At 47.1% G+C, this 18277-nt stretch overlaps 1 protein-coding gene across 3 annotated transcripts in view; it reads right to left on the bottom strand.

Moving 5' to 3' along the window:
- The window catches only part of DNAJC13 (DnaJ heat shock protein family (Hsp40) member C13), a 2820731-nt gene that overhangs the window by 1860105 nt on the left and 942349 nt on the right, over positions 1 to 18277 (bottom strand). The gene's annotated exons all lie outside the window — the stretch shown is intronic.

Raw genomic sequence — 18277 nt, forward strand, 5'->3', positions numbered from 1 at the left:
CGAGCACAGCTGTGGCCCTGGGTGTCTGCTGGAAGCACTTTGAAGGCGCGTGACTGCTGGGGTGTGCCGCAAACACATTGGATAACGAAACTGGGCCCTGCAACGGGAGGAGAGCATTGCCTGCCTGATGAGCTAATCAGTTCTGCAGGACGGACGCGGACAGACCCGTGGCCGCACATGAAGGTATGCGCTGAGCACAAGAATCACAGGGAGTGTGACTGCAGAGTGGGCCTACGTCCGTAGTACTTGAGCATACTGGCATGACTGCTGGGAACAACCGAATAGGCTGCAAATGGGCAGCATCCCCCTACATAGCACTGGGAAGTACTGAATACTATTCTAAAGGCAAACTGGTGAGCGGAACTGAACGCATCCTCGAGGTGCACCCCAACACTACCTGTATTACATGCGCCAGGAAAAGACTGCATGGGCGAACACACGTGGCAAAGCACAATTCACCCGGAGGCTGCCGCACGTACCATAGCACTGGCGCGGGTTGGGAGACCGCAACCCCAACTTATTGAATACCGAGCGGTACCTCCATCACAGCACATAGCCAGATCCGGATAATCGCATAGGGTGGTGCTATGTCGGCGAAAGGGCTGAGAGCCAAGACCAAGCAGCCGACGATGGAGGTGTTTGCGAAAGCACAGAAGACCCCTACTACATTGGAGCAGAGCACGGCTGCGACCCCTGTAGAGGAGGCACCAGATGGGAACAACCATAAGATCCTGGCGGCCATAGCGGAGATGAGCACCAAATGGGGCTCAGCAGTGGCGGACCTGCAGACAGCCTTAGAGAATAAAATAGATGCGGTAGGAACTGAACTCACCCTGCTACGACAAGACGTCAGAGCGCTGGCGGAGAGAACGAGTGGACTGGAAAGTGAAGTGAAGACCAATACGGAAGTCAGTACAAAAAACGCGCAAGAGGTCCATGTGTTAAAGCAACAGGTTGCCAATCTCGAGAATCGGGTTGAGGAGGCAGAAGGAAGGGCGAGGAGAAATAACATTCGGGTGGTTGGCCTGCCGGAGGGAGTAGAAGGCCAAGACCCTACTAACTACGTGGAGAACATGATCCTCCAAGAGATAGGAGCAGATAAGCTCTCCCAGGGGTTCGCGGTGGAACGTGCGCATCGCGCCCTGATGAGGAAACCACGACCCGGGGCCCCACCGAGACCAATAATCGCGAGGATCTTAAATTACAGAGATAGAGAAAAGATCCTGGAATACTTCCGTAAGGGCGGGACGATAGAGAGGGCGTCTGCAAACATCACGGCATACCCGGACTACACGATGTTGGTGCAGAGGCAGAGGTATAGCTACGCGGCCGTCAAGAGGAGGCTGCGGGCAGCTGGCATTAAATACATGCTCCTGTATCCGGCGAAACTGAAAGTGCTACACAAGAGCAAAGCGTTTTTTTTCTATACACCGGAGGATGCGGGATCATGGTTGGACTTGCAGGGTTGCCCGGATCAAGATGCTGGTCAGGATCGTCGAGAGAATGACGCTTGAGGAGCCGATGGCGTAGACATTGGGGGGTAAGTGGGTGGAGGTTCTCGGATGGGGGAGAAACTGAGGCTGGATGGACGGGGACATAATGTGCAGTGGGTATCCACTAGAACTGTGGAGGATGGCTATGGCTGAAGGTATCACTGGGTACGGGTGGCACTTGAGGCAGATCCCATGGACTTGGGCGAACACAGATACTTGAATATAGCAAAGTGTATACATATGTGGTAGTTGTACAGTTGAGAGCGTTGAGTTTATAGCTAGTAGGAGCGGTAGGACGTGAGCACCCTGTCCCCCCATACTAGTCCTAGTAGGCTAGCCAGTAGGGCGGCCTTACCCCGCGGAGCATCGAGTACAGGCGGAAGCCAGAAAGTGCTAGATGCGGGGGAGCCTGAGATCCAGGGATGGAGCTGGGCAACAGTTGGGGAGGGAGTTGGGGGAGTTGGGTGTGGTTGGGCGGGATAAGGGGAAGGGAGGGGAGTTTGGGGTGTGTGTAGTTAAGGGAAGTTTGAACTGGGATACGAGCCTAAATAGACGAGAACGGGTACGAGTAGTGGATTGCGCGGCCGGGGTGGGGGGGGGAAATCATGACAAGCCATGGGGGACCTTAAAATCATGACGTGGAATGTTAGGGGTCTAAACAGTTATTTGAAGAGAAATAAGGTTATGCTATACTTGCGAAGACAAAAGATAGACATTGCGCTATTACAAGAGACCCATTTGACAAAAGAGAGACTGGAAATGATTAAGAGGAAATGGAAAGGAGTGGTGGTGGGCTCAACATACTCGGCTTATGCTAGAGGGGTCCTTATCTGGGTGGCCCCGCATGTCCCCTTTCATGTGTTACAGGAAACTGCCGAAGCGGACGGGAGAATGGTCATACTTAGAGGCCTGATAGAGAACAGAGAGATAAGCATAGTCAATACATACGCTCCCAATCAGAATACAGCGATGTATTTCAGAACCCTGAGTGCTAACCTTGGTATGTGCATGGGAAGTGCGGTAATCTGGGGTGGGGATTTTAACTGTGTACTAGATCCAAGGATGGATCGATCAGATCAGAAGTGGGAAAAGCCTGCCCCGGCGGCACGGGTGTTACAAGCATTGCTCAATGATTTTGACCTGACTGATGTATGGAGAATGAAGCACCCCCAAGAAAGACAGTACTCTCACTACTCGGCCCCACAACAGCTGTCCACTAGACTAGACTATGTCTTTGCTACGTCAGGCCTAATAACTGAAATGGTACGGGTGGAATATAAAGCGAGAGTCCTGTCGGACCACTCGCCCTTGATCGTCAGCTGGCAATACTGCCCCCCGAGAGCAAGGATCCCGACGTGGCGGCTCCGAGCGGAGGCGCTTAGAGATCCTGCGTTCAAAGAAGAGGTAAGGGAGGAGATCATAAATTACTTTGAGGAAAACACTGGCAGTGTAGAATCGGCGTGCACGTTGTGGGAAGCCTTTAAAGTAGTGTTGAGAGGCGTGGCCATAGCAAAGTCCCAAAGTCTGCAAGGCGGTATCCTGGCTGATTTACAAGAGGCTGAGAGGGATTTGGAAAAAGCACAAAGGGAGGATGGTGGTACCGGGCCGAATGCGGAGCGGATACTTCAACTTCAACAGACGTGTGGAGAGCATTGGGATAGGTTGTGTAAACTGAATTATAAGAAATACATAGAGAGGCAGCACGCGGGTGGTGACAAAACAGGACGGCTTCTGGCGTGGTTATATAAGAGCGAAACCCCCAGACCCACCATTAGGGCAATAACAAGAGAAGACGGCAGTGTAGCGGACACCCAGGAGGGAGTTAATCAGGAATTCGCCATGTATTACAGGGAATTGTATGGGGACGTTGGGGAGGATAATCAAGAGAGGATAAAAGAAACACTCGAAGATATAGGTCTGCCCAGGATAAGTGCTGAAGAGAGGGAAGAGTTGGATGCACCAATCACTTTAGAGGAGCTAGAAGCGGTGGTGAGACAGTTGCCTACTAGTAAAGCCCCAGGGGCGGACGGGTTTCCGAGCGAGTTTTATAAAGCGTACATGGCAGAAGTGCTCCCTCCGATGCTGAATATGCTAAATGAAGCGTTTGAGAAGGGACAACTGCCAGAGTCGCTACGGGAAGCAATTATAATTCCGCTCCTTAAACCAAATAAGCCTGGGCACAGTTGTGGCTCCTACAGACCACTATCAATGCTGAATCAAGACAGCAAGATATTAACAGCTGTCTTGGCAAACAGACTACGAAGGGTCATAGACAAACTCATACACCCGGATCAGACGGGTTATGTTCCAAACAGGAACATAACCCATAATCACAGGCGACTCCACCGAGTCATTGAATGGGCGGGGGAGAATGAGGGTGACATGGCAGTGGTGTCCTTGGATGCGGTAAAGGCTTTCGACTCTGTCAAGTGGCCATGGCTGCTGTCGACCCTGGCGGAGTATGGGATGGGGCCTGGATATGTGAGATGGGCAAAGATGTTATACAGTGCGCCGCTTGCTAGAGTTAAGACGGGAGCTGTTATTTCAGAGAGATGGCGGTTAGGCAGAGGTACTAGACAGGGATGCCCGTGGTCCCCTATGCTATACATATTGGCATTGGAGCCTTTGGCTATATACCTCAGACAGCAGTATGACACCATAGGCAACGAAGTGGGTGGGGAGCGACATTTGATCTCTCTATACGCAGACGACATGTTATTGTACCTGAAGCATCCGGAGGAGAATCTCCAGTATATTTTGGAGGTTATGGAACGTATGCGGGGCTGTCTGGAATAGCTGTGAATCCTCAGAAGTCTGTAATTTTCCCGTTGGGTAACTATAAGGGACTCCCCGCAGAACAGCTGCCGATATTGCAAGCCCCTTGGGCTGTTGTTACCTTTCGGTACCTTGGGATAGATGTATATCATACGGTTGAACAAGAACATAAGCACAACACGGAGGTAGCCGTGGGGAAAATAGAGAAAAGTATGCAATTTTGGGGGAAGCTGCCGCTAGCTATGATGGGGCGCAGTGCAATGCTTAAGATGGTGGTTTTGCCCAGACTTCTGCATTACTTCGGGAACATTCCACACCTCATACCCGGGAAGTTTTTTGCCAAGCTTAATAGTATAAGCAGGGACTTTTTGTGGCAAGGAACTAGGTGCAGGATGGCATTGTGGAAACTGCAAAACTTTTACGAAAAAGGAGGGATACGGCTCCCCAACTATGAGGCCTACTACGTAGCGGGCCAATTGCAGTACGTTGCTAAATGGCTCTCGGATGAAAGTACCCCCGAATTTAGATTGTTTAGTGCAGACTGCGCCCCATTTTACTTAAAGGAAGTGATCTGGTTATCCAAAACAGTAATGCAAGGGCGCCCCAAAATGATGATGCTTGGGTGGAGGATTTGGCGCCGCGCGTGCAGGATGATGGAAATCCCGGCTCCGTGCTCCCCGCAAATACCGCTGGTGGCACTGGCTAAGGGAGATGTGCAACTGCGGAGGATGATCAGAAACCACTGGGAATCAGTGGGGTTGGCAACGGTGGGAGATGTTTGGCGGGAGGGAGCCATCATAAGTTTTGAAGTGTTGGGTGAGGAAACAGGTTTACACGCAGGTCAATATATTACATATCACAGATTGGCGCGGGAAATTATGAAGACTTGGCCCGAAACTATTCTTGAAGCAGAGCCGGATGGTATTGTAGACGCAATATATGACATAACAGAGGAAGGGCACGAGATTTCAAGATTGTATGACATGCTGATGCTTAGGATTGGTAAAGAACCAACGCAACTACGATTAGATTGGGAAACTGAGGTGGGAGCCCCGATGGAAGATAAGATGTGGGAGCAGGCTTTGCGGTATCATCAAAAGGTGTCGAGAAACGCTAGGTTGAAACAAATACAATTATACATAACGCATAGGGCGTACATGACACCCCTGAGGATATCAAGGTTTAAAAATGTAGGTAGACAAGCATGTCCCAAGTGCAATGAGGAACAGGCTGACATGACACACATGTTTTGGTCATGCCCTGTGGTTGGGCGCTTTTGGAGCGAGATAGCGGCGAAACTGGCGGACAAGGGAGTCACACTGGTTGTAGAATCAGCCTGGGCCTGCCTACTGGGGGGGTTCCCCAGATCGCAGAAACTGAAGCACGTTAACAGATTAAAGGACTTGGCATATGTGCTGGCTAAGAGGAGGATTGCCATGGGGTGGAAGGCTTGTCACAAACCGCAGGTGGAGATATGGTGGAAGGAATTGCAAAAGTGGGCGGAAGCAGAGACTATGGCATGGCAGGAGTCCAGTATGATGGGAGGGGGAGAAGAGGTGGGAACCCTACTGGCTTGGAAATCACTGATAGCAGAATTGTTTGGAACGATGCCAGATTTGGTGGATTCCAATGGAGAACGGACCCCACCGCACGGCGTGAACACAGAGTGAACAAACCTGATGGGCTCGTAGGGGGGGTGGGTTTTGGGGAGCGGAGATCAAATTGTATAATGTGCACATTCAAACTGTATTATGGCATCTAGTACTGTATATTTGGTCTGTATTGTGTTGTTGGTTGAAATATAATAAAAAAATTAAAAAAAAAAAAAAAAAAAAAAAAAAAGGATGAAGTGTAGTTTGGACTCCGATGGAGAACAACGACCGCTGATTGTCAGGTTGTTGGTGTGGGCCTCCCACCACGTAAGTGAGGCGTCCGTCACTACCGTTCTCTCCGGCCATGGTTGCCAAAAAGGTTCTCACTGGAGGATATTTTCCTTGCACGCCCACCATAGAAGATCTTGAGCCACTCTGGCTGGGAATTGCAGAAGATCCGACATCTCCCCCGATAATTGAGACCATTAAGTCCTGCGGGCTCATTGAAGGGATCTCATCCTCAATCTGGCCTCTGGCACCAGAAAAATGCAGGATGCAATGAATCCAAGCAAACTTAGAAAATCGAAGGCCGGCAGATGTTGGGCATTTTGAAACTTTTTTACCATCTGCAGAATGTGGTGAGCTCTCTTCTCGGGAGGCGAGGCTTTCCCTGAGGAAATATCCAAGACTGCTACGATGAATTGGAGCCTTTGGCTTGGAATCATTTGTGACTTCTTGTAATTGAGGGAGAAGCCCAGTGTGTGTAAGAAGTGGCAGGTCATGGCCAGATGTTCCTGGACTTGTTCGGGTGAACTTGCCTTGATTAGCCAATCATCCAGGTAAGGGTAGACATGAATGTCCCCTCTCCTGAGACGCGCTGCCCCTACCACCATCAGCTTGTTGAAAACCCTCGGGCGGAGGTCAGCACAAATAGCAGAACCCGAAACTGATAGTGAGAACCGCCAACCACGAACCTCTGGTACTTTCTGTGCTTGAGATGGATTGGCACATGAAAGTAAGCATCATGAAGGTCCAACGAAACTAGCCAGTCCTGAAGCTGAAGAGCCTGAAGGATAAGAGAAAGGGTCACCATCTTGAACTTGTCGTTCCTGAGGAATTTGTTCAAATTTCTTAAGTCCAACATGGGTCTCAATCCTCTGTCCTTTTTGGGAATGAGGAAATACAGGGAGTATCAACCCTTGTTCCTCTCCGCTACAGGTACATGTTCTATTGCACCTTTTTCTAGCAGGATTGAAATCTCCTGCACAAGGAGGGGGTCTGTAATTTTGACAAAATTGGCTCCCAGTGGATAATCTGGAGGTCTTTGTTGAAAAGGAAGACAGTAACCATGGGTCACTATCTCTAGCGCCAGGCATCTGATGTAACGCCCCGCCATTCTTTCAGATACCGAGTGATCCTGCCTCCCACAGGGTCTTGTGGGTGAAACCTCAGAGTAGCTTTGCAGTGGCTGCAGAAGCAGCTGAGGAGGAGGTAGCCGCTGCTGGGGCTGATCTAGCACCTTTCCCTCTTCCACCACAAAAGGGTTTTTTCTGTTGGCCTCTTTGACTGGCCTGTCCCCTCCTTCTTCCAAAAGAGGAGTAGAAACTAAACAAACGGCTCCTCTAGGAAGAGCACCTTGGGTAGGAGGGTTGCTGACGCTGCTTTATAGCGGCGCAGAGTGATTTAGCTGCCGCTTTAGAGGTCTGCAGCTTCTCCAAGCTCTTGTCTGCCTTGCTGCCGAACAGCCTCAAGCCGTCAAAGGGCACATTGAGTGATCTGGACTGCACATCAGGTGTAAAACTAGATTTTGTCAGCCATGCAAATCTGCGTAGGACCGCGCTAGATGCCATGGACTTGCTTACACTATCAGCAGTGTCCAATTCTGACTGGAGGCATTCCTCCATAGCCTCTTTTCCATCTTTCACTATCGCCAGGAAACCATGCCGTTCCTCACCCTCTGGGATGTTTTCAGCCGCTGATTTCACACACTCCCACAGGGTGTATGTAAATCTTGCCAAAGTGCAAGTTACATTTGTGGATTTAAGGGCTATGCTGTCCGAAGAGAAGACTTTCCAGACCCAAGCATCGACTTTTTTGTCATCCCCGTCAGGTGGTATTGAAAGATAAGCTGACTGCCTAGTGGAGGTTGCAGTCTGTACCACCAAGATCTCTGGCGATGGATGCTTAGATAGGTATCGGGATCAGATGAGGATGGCCTGTACTTTCCCACAAACTTTTTTATTAACTGCTGGCCCAGAATCTGGGGTATTCCAAGATGCCATCACCCACTTTTACAGTGCCTTATGAAAAGGGAGGTCAGGGTCCCTTTGAGGTCCCTCAGTAAGAATGTCTGTCATATCGTCCTGGTTGAAACTTGGGGAATCTGTTTTCCATACCATGAAGTCAATGACTCTTCCCATTAGGTTTCTAATCCCAGGGTCTGCATGATCTGCACGGTCTGTTCACTCAAACTCTACTTCAGGGGAAGTATGTAGGCCACTGGCTGACTGAAGGCAGTCCTAAAATCAGCCATTTTAGAATGTGGGTCTACTAATTCCTCAGGAACCTCCTTGGTTCCAAATTTAACCCCATCTGAAGTAACATCTTCTTCAGCTGACTGTTCCTCAAAGATAGAAGACCTAGATTTGAACATTCTTGCCTGGGTCGAGGCTGGAAGATTTTTTCTGGTAAAGGTGGTGGTATTAATCTAGGTTTAGACATAGGCATCGATTTTGGCATAGGGATAAAAGAATGCCCAGACAAAGGCCTCGAAGGCGTTGATGGTATGGACGCTGGCTTTGACATTTTCGAAGGAGGCTTCGATGTCGTTGAGGGAGGCCTCAACACAGTTGCGGAAGGTATCGACGCCATCTTCGATGCCGGCCTCCACGCGGTCGCCGAAGGCTGCATCGAGACGATATTCGACTTCGATGTCGACGCCATTTTGATATCCATTACCCCCGATTTATGCACCAGTGGTTTAATTTTTTCATGAGGTGTTGGGAGAACTTTCCTCCGATGACACGCTCTACTTTGTCAGATCTCGCGTGCTTAGTTTTTTATCTCCCTCTGTCACCTTTATATTGGACAGGGGCATGCTCTTCACGTGGATTTTTCGAGGGGATCTGGGCCGCTTTCTTGATAATTTTAAGCATCCAAGCCCTAAATGCCTCCCATTTTTCAGGGAAATCATGCTTGGAACGATAGGAAATAACACTTCTCTCAGACGAGGAGGAAGAGGAAGAAGATCTAGGACGTCGCTTCTTCGATTTTTTTGGACGAAGACTAGGAGGATTTCCTTGAGCGACTCTTAGACCTTGATCTCCCCGACCCGTGTCGAGACTTTTCACTCGACCCTCCACTATCTCTTTGTCTTTTCGAAGACTTATAAGATTCCTCCCCCACCGCCAGCTTAGCTTTCCATTCCAAGAGCTTTATTGGACATAGCCTGACAGGAACCACATTCGTCAACCCAATGGTCAGGGCTCAAACACCAAAGGCAATTGTGATGAGGGTCGGTAATCAACATTTTTCTACCACACTTCAGAAATTGTTTTTAAACCCGTCTTGGGTGTGGTTGGAGTCGACGACGAGGACATGTCGTTTTGTGACACAAAGCCATGCTCAGAAAAACGGAAATGAGGTAACAGGCGCAGCTCGAGCCCTTTATACTACGGATGGTGTTGACGGCGGCCCTCGAGGAACTTCAACTCCGCGGCTTCGAGCACATTGCCCTCTGGTGAAAACATTTTTCCGAAGCAGCAGAGCTGGGAGACAAGATATCTAAAATGATGAATACGTGGGAAGACACAATACATTCGAAATGCGGGCTTGAATATGGACTCTTTCCTTGGACCGGATGCAGAGTCTATATTGCCTTTGAAGGAGGAGACAGACCAGTTTGGCAGAGGGTGCACCTAAGGCCACCCATTTCCTTTCTGATGCTCTACACCTGTGTTTGAGGGCAGCCAGATCAGAGTCGTACCAGGAATTGCACTTTTTGGGAGGCTTCATACGCACCCTAATGACCAGGGCAAGGATGTCAAGAGTGTTAGAAATGGAGTTAAAAGTTAGAGAGGGATGTGGCAGGGTGGGAGTCAGCTGCAAGAGTAGGAGGCGAAGAGTATGAGGAGGCAAAGGCAGCCACTGTCACTTTTTCATGGGTCGGTGGCCTTGAAGATGGGAGGCTTTTTGAGGTGTGCCAATGCCAGAGGAAACAATAGTTTAAAGTGGGAAGAGAGAAAAGGGTGATCGGTCCAGGAGAGTGCTGTAGTGAGAGGGGTAGAGCGAGAGATGCCAGTGGAGATGAGTGCATCCAAGGTGTTGCCTGCGGTGTGAGTCGACCCAGAAGGTAGAATGGATAGAGGGAGAGTCTTGCAGAGTTTGCGGAAAGGTCCTCAAGAGTCCGGGGAGTCCAGATAGATGTTTAGATCACTGAGCAGGAGGAGTTGTGAGGAGGTGGAGAGTAGAGAGGCGGCCAGTTCAACCCATTCAGAAAGGAAGAAAGTGGACTGGCCTGGCGTCCTTAAGAGGGTGGCTAAAGTAAGAGAGGAGTTTGGCCAGAGATCATGTAGACCAAGCATTCAAAGGAGGAGTAGGTCCGAGTGGGAATGATGGAGACAAGGATCCGCTCTGGATACATTGTGGCTACTCTAGCTCCTTGTCTGTTAGTCCTGGGCTCAGAGAGGATCTTTCTAGCCTTCAGGGAGAAGTGTGTCGAGACTTGTGACTGAGCTCTCCTTAAACCAATTCTCAGTGAATGCTAGAACATCAAGGAGTAAGAGTTCAATGAGGAATCAGATTTCAGAGGAGTGCTTGACAGCAGATTGAGAGTTAAGAGTGGCAACATAGAGCAGATTGCCACTTTTGAGAGACTTATGGGGAGGGAGGTACACGGGACAGCTGTCCCCCTCCCCCCACAAGCGGCGAGAGTGCCTGTGAGATGGAAACAGGAGAAAGTAGAGAGACAGGAGATAAGGATGAGAATCGTGCTGTTGTGCATGTGGAGGTGGGAGCAGAAGGAGGCAAGGGTACTGTTGTAAAGTGACTTCCAGGCTTCCCAAGGTTACTCAAGTAGTTTATTAACAGTTCTTAAGTCACAGTTATATAAGATATAAGGACAAGATAAACACTGGCAACACATCACCCAGGCAGGGGAGGACTAACTGCCTGAATGCAGAACCTTCAGGTAAACATTCTCACACATCAACATTCCACATGACATCTCCAGTTTACAACAGACACAGACAGGCACTATAACACACATCTCCCTCCTTTCCGACAACATCACAACCACTAGGAGCACATCATAACACATCTCCTTCCCTTACAGCTTACAACATCCACACACCGAATCAACCGGAAGCGTCACATCACACCTCCCATTCTACACACAGGGGTAACGAGGAAACAGAGCGCACATTTTTATGGAGATATGCAACTCACGTAAATTATTACCGGGAATTCTGTACTGAGGTTTGTAACACTTCACACTTCGCTTCACTTGGGAAGGGACACTATCCCTATACTTCACTTCGCTTAATAAAGAACGGGGCGCTATCCCTAGACTAAATTCGCATTGAAGGCTCTACCTTCCTTTATTTGGGATGAAATCCCTACACTTACTTCATACTTCGCTTCACTTTGAAGGCGCTACCTTCCGCTATTGAAGGCGCTACCATCCTCCATTGGGACACTATCCCTACACTAACTTTAGACTAAACAGCACTGTGGAGGTGCTACCAACCACTATTGGGAGGCTATCCCTACAACTATTTGGACGCTGTCTCTACACTAACTCAAAACCCTAAGCATACTGAGGGGATGCTATCCCTACACAAAACTTCAATACTTCTCAAAACTTCGATGACTATAAACAAGCGACACTGACCTCCCACTCTTCCACACACGCCACTTCACACTTGACACTAAAACATTTAACATTGAACTGCTACTAATTCACATCTTTAACAGTAACATTTCCTTACTATTGTCACCTTTATAGTGCTATTAGACCATAGGCACTTTGCACCTCTAGTCTCTTCCCTTTAACTTCTGTAAGTCCATGTTGCAGCGTAGCAACTTAAATGCTGCAAATCCTCAAAGAGTTACATCTAGCAATCACATTTGATTCATTACTTATCCACACGCATACATTCACAACATGTTTGCAATAGCATCTTCAACCGTAAGGCATGCGCTGATCCTAAAAGTCTGTGTTGCATTGTGGCAACGTAACTTCCGCAAAACCTCAAAAATGGTTATGTCTAACCTTACATAACCTGACTCACGCGCCTCCCACTGGTCATACTACTCCAAACTTATTATACTGTTAAAACAACTGCTGCTCACTCGCACCTGACAACTAAGCTCATTCTTACTACGTTACTGCACGAGTGACTTTCCATAACATTTTATATCACTGCAGGTTTCAATTAAACTCTCCATTGCCATACTTCAAAAACATTTACTATACAATAACCTTTGGAGACATCCCAACCTCCACAAAGGATACTTATGGCACTAACCTTCACCGCCTTCTTTAATTATTCTCTGCAGGCAAAGAGTACCTCTGCTCCCCACTGTTTCATCCTATGGTGGACAGCTCCTTTTGTCCCTGTGATTTAACTGCGACACGCTCTGCTGGCGTTTTCATGCTGCTCTAACCCCTGCTCTTGTCGAGGTGCAACAGAACGCACAGCCCGTGGCTTCCTGAGCCTTTTCGTGCTTGTACCGCTGTAGCTTACTGAACATACCAGCACAAAGAAAACGTTCATGTTGCATTGGTCTTCAAGGCAGACACAGTACCTCTCCATGACACAGTCGCCTATTTATTCTTCCGACGTGTATACATATCATCCAAACCGCTTACAGCTGACGCCGGGGTCACGCCATCAGGTGCTTTACTCAGAAGTCTTTACATGCCTTGCTTATAATACGCGAAGCTTGCCGTGTACAAACTATCCAAGCAACTGCTCTTGGATCTCCTAGGCGTTCAGCCAGTTCGCCAAATCCCCTCCCATGGAACGGGATATCACCATTATTACAGCAGCAGCTGAGCCCTTCGGAGCTCCAGCCCCGCACCAATGTACATTAGTACGACGTTCACTACAGGCCGTGCAACAATGTTTCTTCACAATTGTTTCTTCTTGTCCTTTTCTTTATAGCTAGGCTCTCCCTTAAAATTCATCGGATGGCTTGCTTCCTTTAGCCTTTCCTCCTTTCTATGGGCACACTTCTCCCATTGGAGCTTATGGACGTAATGTCCCTTATTCAGCTAGCTGTGGGGTATATGATCTCCCACTTAACTTTATGGCCCACAGTTTCCCAGTTTTGCCTAATGGGGCGCAGCTTCACCTTTCACCTTAAGGCCCAGCATCTACCTTCAGCCCCAGGAGTCGGCTCTCCCTCCAAGTTATGGGCTGCTGATCCCGCCTGCTATGGGGCCCTCTTCCTCCCGTTTTGGCGCCCTGGGTGATGGGTCTTACTTGTCTTGGGGGCAGTGTTGTCCTTCTTGTCCTTTTCTTTATGGCACCCCCCGCAGCAAGTTTCTTCAGCTTGCTTCAATTTCTTGCACACAGGTTCTTCCTCTTAAAACCAACTCATCGCCATTGTTGTAAAGTGACTTCCAGGCTTCCCAAGGTTACTTAAGTAGTTTGACTGTTCCCAAGTCACAGTTACATAAGATATAAGGACAAGATAAACACTGGCAACCCATCAACCAGGCCGGGGAGGACTAACTGCCTGAATGCAGAACCTTCAGGTAAACATTCTCACACTCGCACATCAACATTCGACATGACATCACCAGTTTACAACAGACAGGCACTATATAACAGGGGCCTTTAAAGAGGAGGGTGAAAAATTGATAAAGCATATAAAAAAGGAGGTGGTTGGGTTGAGGACCCCTTATCAGGACAGTACCATTTAGATAGACATTAATGATGACCCTGGAGGAGGAAAAGGAGGTAAGAAGGACCTCCGAGCGGGTGCCACCATTGATGTTTAAGGAGGAATAGGGAGAGCAGAGCAACCATAAGAAATGTTGATAGGCTGGGAGAAGGGACGACAAAGAGGATGCCGGTAAGAGTTTCTCTGGAGGAAGCGCTGACATAGTTGTCAGCGATAGGTAGGCCTGGATTAGAGGTCAGGGTGTCCTTTTTGATTTTCTTCCTGCCAGATTAAATGAGGTGAGGGATAGGAGATGGAGAAGCAGTTGGAGAAGGTAGGGGAGATAGAAAGGGCCATAGGGGGTACAAGGAGGTACACTTAACCCGACAGGAACCTGGGTGATGTGACAGGGATGGAGCAGGCACAGAAGACACAGATGAGTGGGACGAGGACAAAGGGGGATACAGGAAGTGGGTGGAGAGGGGGGACAACTAGAACAGAGGGCAAGTGAGTACCAGGCAACATATATATGGGCACACCGCTAAATGGGATTTTAGGCTGAAGCAGAAAAAGCAATGCAGGACGTGCACACAGCTAAATCCGATTTTAGCAAGCGGTATTCTGATCAGAAGTACATATAAGGAGTGGGTGGTGGAACAGATTTGGTAGTGGAGGTATAGGGTTTTGGAGGTTGATCATCAACGGTGCATGATGGTGCATCGAGTGATACGGCGTCGCCAGGAGCTGATGTGAAGCCGATCTGGGCGCCCTTATGGCAGAAAAGTTCGCGAGGAGCAGCTGCAATGGGAAATAGATGAGGCTCCCTTGGAAGGGAGACATCCATTAGAAATGTAGATTATGCATTATCAAGATGCTGGAACCTATCATGGGCTACACTATACTCTTCCCCCCACTGCCAATTCCTGCCTTCCTAATATCAAAGACTCCCAGTCATTATCCCCCCTGGTGGGACATCCCTTTTGTGGGTCGAGAGGTTCCTTTGAAGAAGCAGCGTCCACACCACCCTTGAGGTGGGAGGGTTTAATATCCTGTTCCTCTGGGGAGGTATCAATCCTTTACAGATAGAAAAACAAGCAAGCCTCAGGGTTGGGGCCAGCACCATGTTATGGGTAAATCCCAGTCCCAGACAGGGACTCACAAAACTTGTCAACTGAAGAGATCGCAGGAAAGTGAATAATAAAACAGACGGTTTTGTACAAGTATACCCATTTCCTCAGGGGTCACTATATAAAATCAGATATAGATTTATATTTAACAAAAATACCACCAGGCCTTGGAGATCTAGTTAATGTAATTTGGATCATGGGAGCCCACAGTTAAAGCTAGCTCAGTGCAGTTGGAAATCATTTGGATTCCAGCAGGCAGTTTGGCAACATGGCTGCCGCAGAGTAACATGTACATTAGTGACAAACCCAAAGACAGCTGCTGGTGTTGCAATAGACTGGGCCTAGTCAATAGAACACATGCACAATTCTTTAGCATGGAGCAGGCCTGATTAGCAGAGCTTAGTTTCGGAGTTATTCTACAAAAATCAGAAAAGCTTTAGATTGTCTACACATGCAAAAGGCACTATGTCATACTACTCCTGTTTCCACAGCCACACAAAACCCACAAAGGAAGCATGGAGCAAACTGGGATTTTTAAAGTCTCTCAAAACTTTTTTTTAGAATGGCCCAAAACCTCAGGTTAACTGAATGAACTCCCCACTCCTGTCTCAGGATTACTGGTGGGCCGCAAACCTTACCTTGAGCTTCAAGGAAGGGTTTGGTCCTTGTGAAAATCCACAAGTACCAACCCCTTCCTTGGGCTCACGCTCAGATAGGCTCAGTGATGGCCAGTCACGGAAAACTGCCTCTCAGATCATGAGATGAGGGAGGCAGTGCAATTCACGGACATGGTGGATTAACCAAAGAATTTCTATATAGACCAATTAGAAAAAGGGTTTTTGATACAAAAATCACATCCACACAGCATTTCAAAGGCAAAGACAAGTCACCACACTGACACAAAAGGAGAAACAAGAGCTACAAAAGGCTTCCAGACATGTCAAGAGAGAGGATGAAAAACAGGAATAAAGTTTGACAGATGAATTCTAGGGGGTAAGGTCTGAGCCCGATCTCCACATTCCTCACGCAGCACGTGGCTCCCATTTTAAAATACATAGGGAAATTTCTGGAGGCATAGGTTTGGAAGGAGGATGATCAGGGTAATAGATGCAACTATAACACATTTTTTGTGTGCATTAATGTGTTGAAGGATAGGACCATGGATGTGCTTTGTTTTATGGAGAAAAGAAAGTTACATAATGAACCACATTCATTTGTGATGGTGCATAAAATGGGTGTCTATGGCCTGCCATTGTTATTAGTTATCCAATTGTGAATTGGATCCGGTGGAAACCATTTTCAAATGGTTTCCACGATATCCTAAGAGGTTTTTACATCTCCTGAATGATGGATGTTACAGTGTTGATTGAATATAAATTTAATTATTTGTTAGCTGGATATTGACATATATAGTCAGTGCTCAAGATAAGATTTTGAGGTGGGAGTATTTTACTCCCTATTTTTAAACTTTGAGAGTAAATGTGATTTTAAGAGAGTAAGAGAGACTTTTCTCCGTTGCAAGATAGTAAAATGTATGTGACATCATGCCGGCGTGTGCAAAAACTGTATTGAAATCATTACTATGCGGCAGCTTTCTGCATTGTGACAGAATACGCCTTTCATTATTTCTCTAAGGTCTGGCCATTTGATCTCTCCTGTATATATTTAAATGTTGAAATCACAAAAACCTAGTCACTTGCATAGTAATGGAAACATGAATTGTATTGTGTGTTTTGAGGTTCTATAGCAGAGTTGTCTTTTGATGTTTAATGAAAGTCCTCATTTCCTGGAGCTATTACTACCTAATGGTATGCCAATGTTATGATACAACAGTGCAGAGAGGCAAGGACTACATGCTAAATTCCATATCTAATCTAATGGTCAAATGGTTACTTGTATATCGCTTTTGACAAAGCGCTGTTCATGGAACATATTTATCACAATTATCACCAAACCAAAGTCAGTACTCCTTCATCGACCCCGAAAGGATGAAAGGGACCGTGCCGGGATTTGAACCTGCAACCTACAGATCACGCCCAGATTGCAGCAACGAGGGCTCAACCAGCTGAGCTATCTTATTGGCTAACATCCTTCAGAGGTTGGTTAATGGAGTATCGACTGAGGTATAATAATCACAGTACCTAGATGTTGGACGAACCATTTATGAAGCGCTACATAAAGTTGACTATCTGGATTATAACAGGGACAGGTTTTTCTGAGTTTCTATTTCAACTAGCAATGTAACTTTTATTTGTTATTTTTGAACAGTTCTTGCACTTCCTGGAGAGTCAGGTTTTGGATGTTTTAATTGTAGTCTTGAAGATTTGAGAGGCCAGAACACCTGTTATTGTCATTACACCAATCACTTGAGCAAAGACTTTGCTGCCACTGACCATTTATAGTAATGTACCCCATTGACTGCAAAGTTGAATGGATGTAAACTGTGCATTGTCATCTTTTTACACAGTTTTTATAATTAGAGTGTAAATTAAATTACAAGTGTACAAATTGTGTGCCTCCGCATGATTATGCACACAGAACCGGAACTCTTAAAAATACAATTGTGCAATACTGGTTTGCTTTCACTGGGAAAAAAGCATAACTTGTTACAAAATATGAATTCTCAATTGGAACTTAGTTTTCCATCTTATTAATTATACAATCCTAAAATTCTAGGAAAATAAATATGCACAGTGCTTCTGTTTGCTCCATGAGCATCAACACAACAGAATGGAAAGAAACCATTCCTTCTATCAAAGTGTGCAGTTTCATTTTTTGAAAGGCTTCAGAGAAACATTCGGTTTCAGAGGTGGCTTGCAATTACATCCATGTAGATAAAAATCAAAAGCAGTCTTCTGGATTCGTTCAAGTAACCTGACCTTTGCACTGCCCTCTGCTCTAAACCTGTGTGTAAATGTACACAGGAAAATTATAAAGCTGTCGTATTTAAAAGATTTTCATGCGTAAAAAGGCCTTGTACAAACCTTATCTGGAGGGCTGTATATAGTAATAAAACACTTGAGTAATTAACATCTGCAGTGTCATGATGAATGTAGCATGTCCTGGTTTAAACTGCAGCTGCTGTTCCTGAGATAGTTTCTACTGCATCAAGTTTTAGATGTAGATTTTTGCACATCGACTGCATGGTATGAACAAAGTATCTACATTTTAGATCCTCAGTATGCACTAAACCATCCAACCACTTCCTACTAGTATGTCAGCAAATTGTCCATTGTTACCTCCCCTATTCACCTCGCTTCTCCCTGCCTTTCAATATGCTACCCTTGCAGCCCCACAGCCCAATGCTTGTACTAAACCCTAAAATATTGGCTCGGTCAAGTATCGTTATTTCATCAATGCTAAGTTATTAGTTGGTTAAATACATGCGGTCATGCACAAT

This window comes from Ambystoma mexicanum, chromosome 2q (assembly GCF_040938575.1).
Source record: "Ambystoma mexicanum isolate Mex_15411 chromosome 2q, UKY_AmexF1_1, whole genome shotgun sequence".
NCBI classification, from domain to species: domain Eukaryota; kingdom Metazoa; phylum Chordata; class Amphibia; order Caudata; family Ambystomatidae; genus Ambystoma; species Ambystoma mexicanum.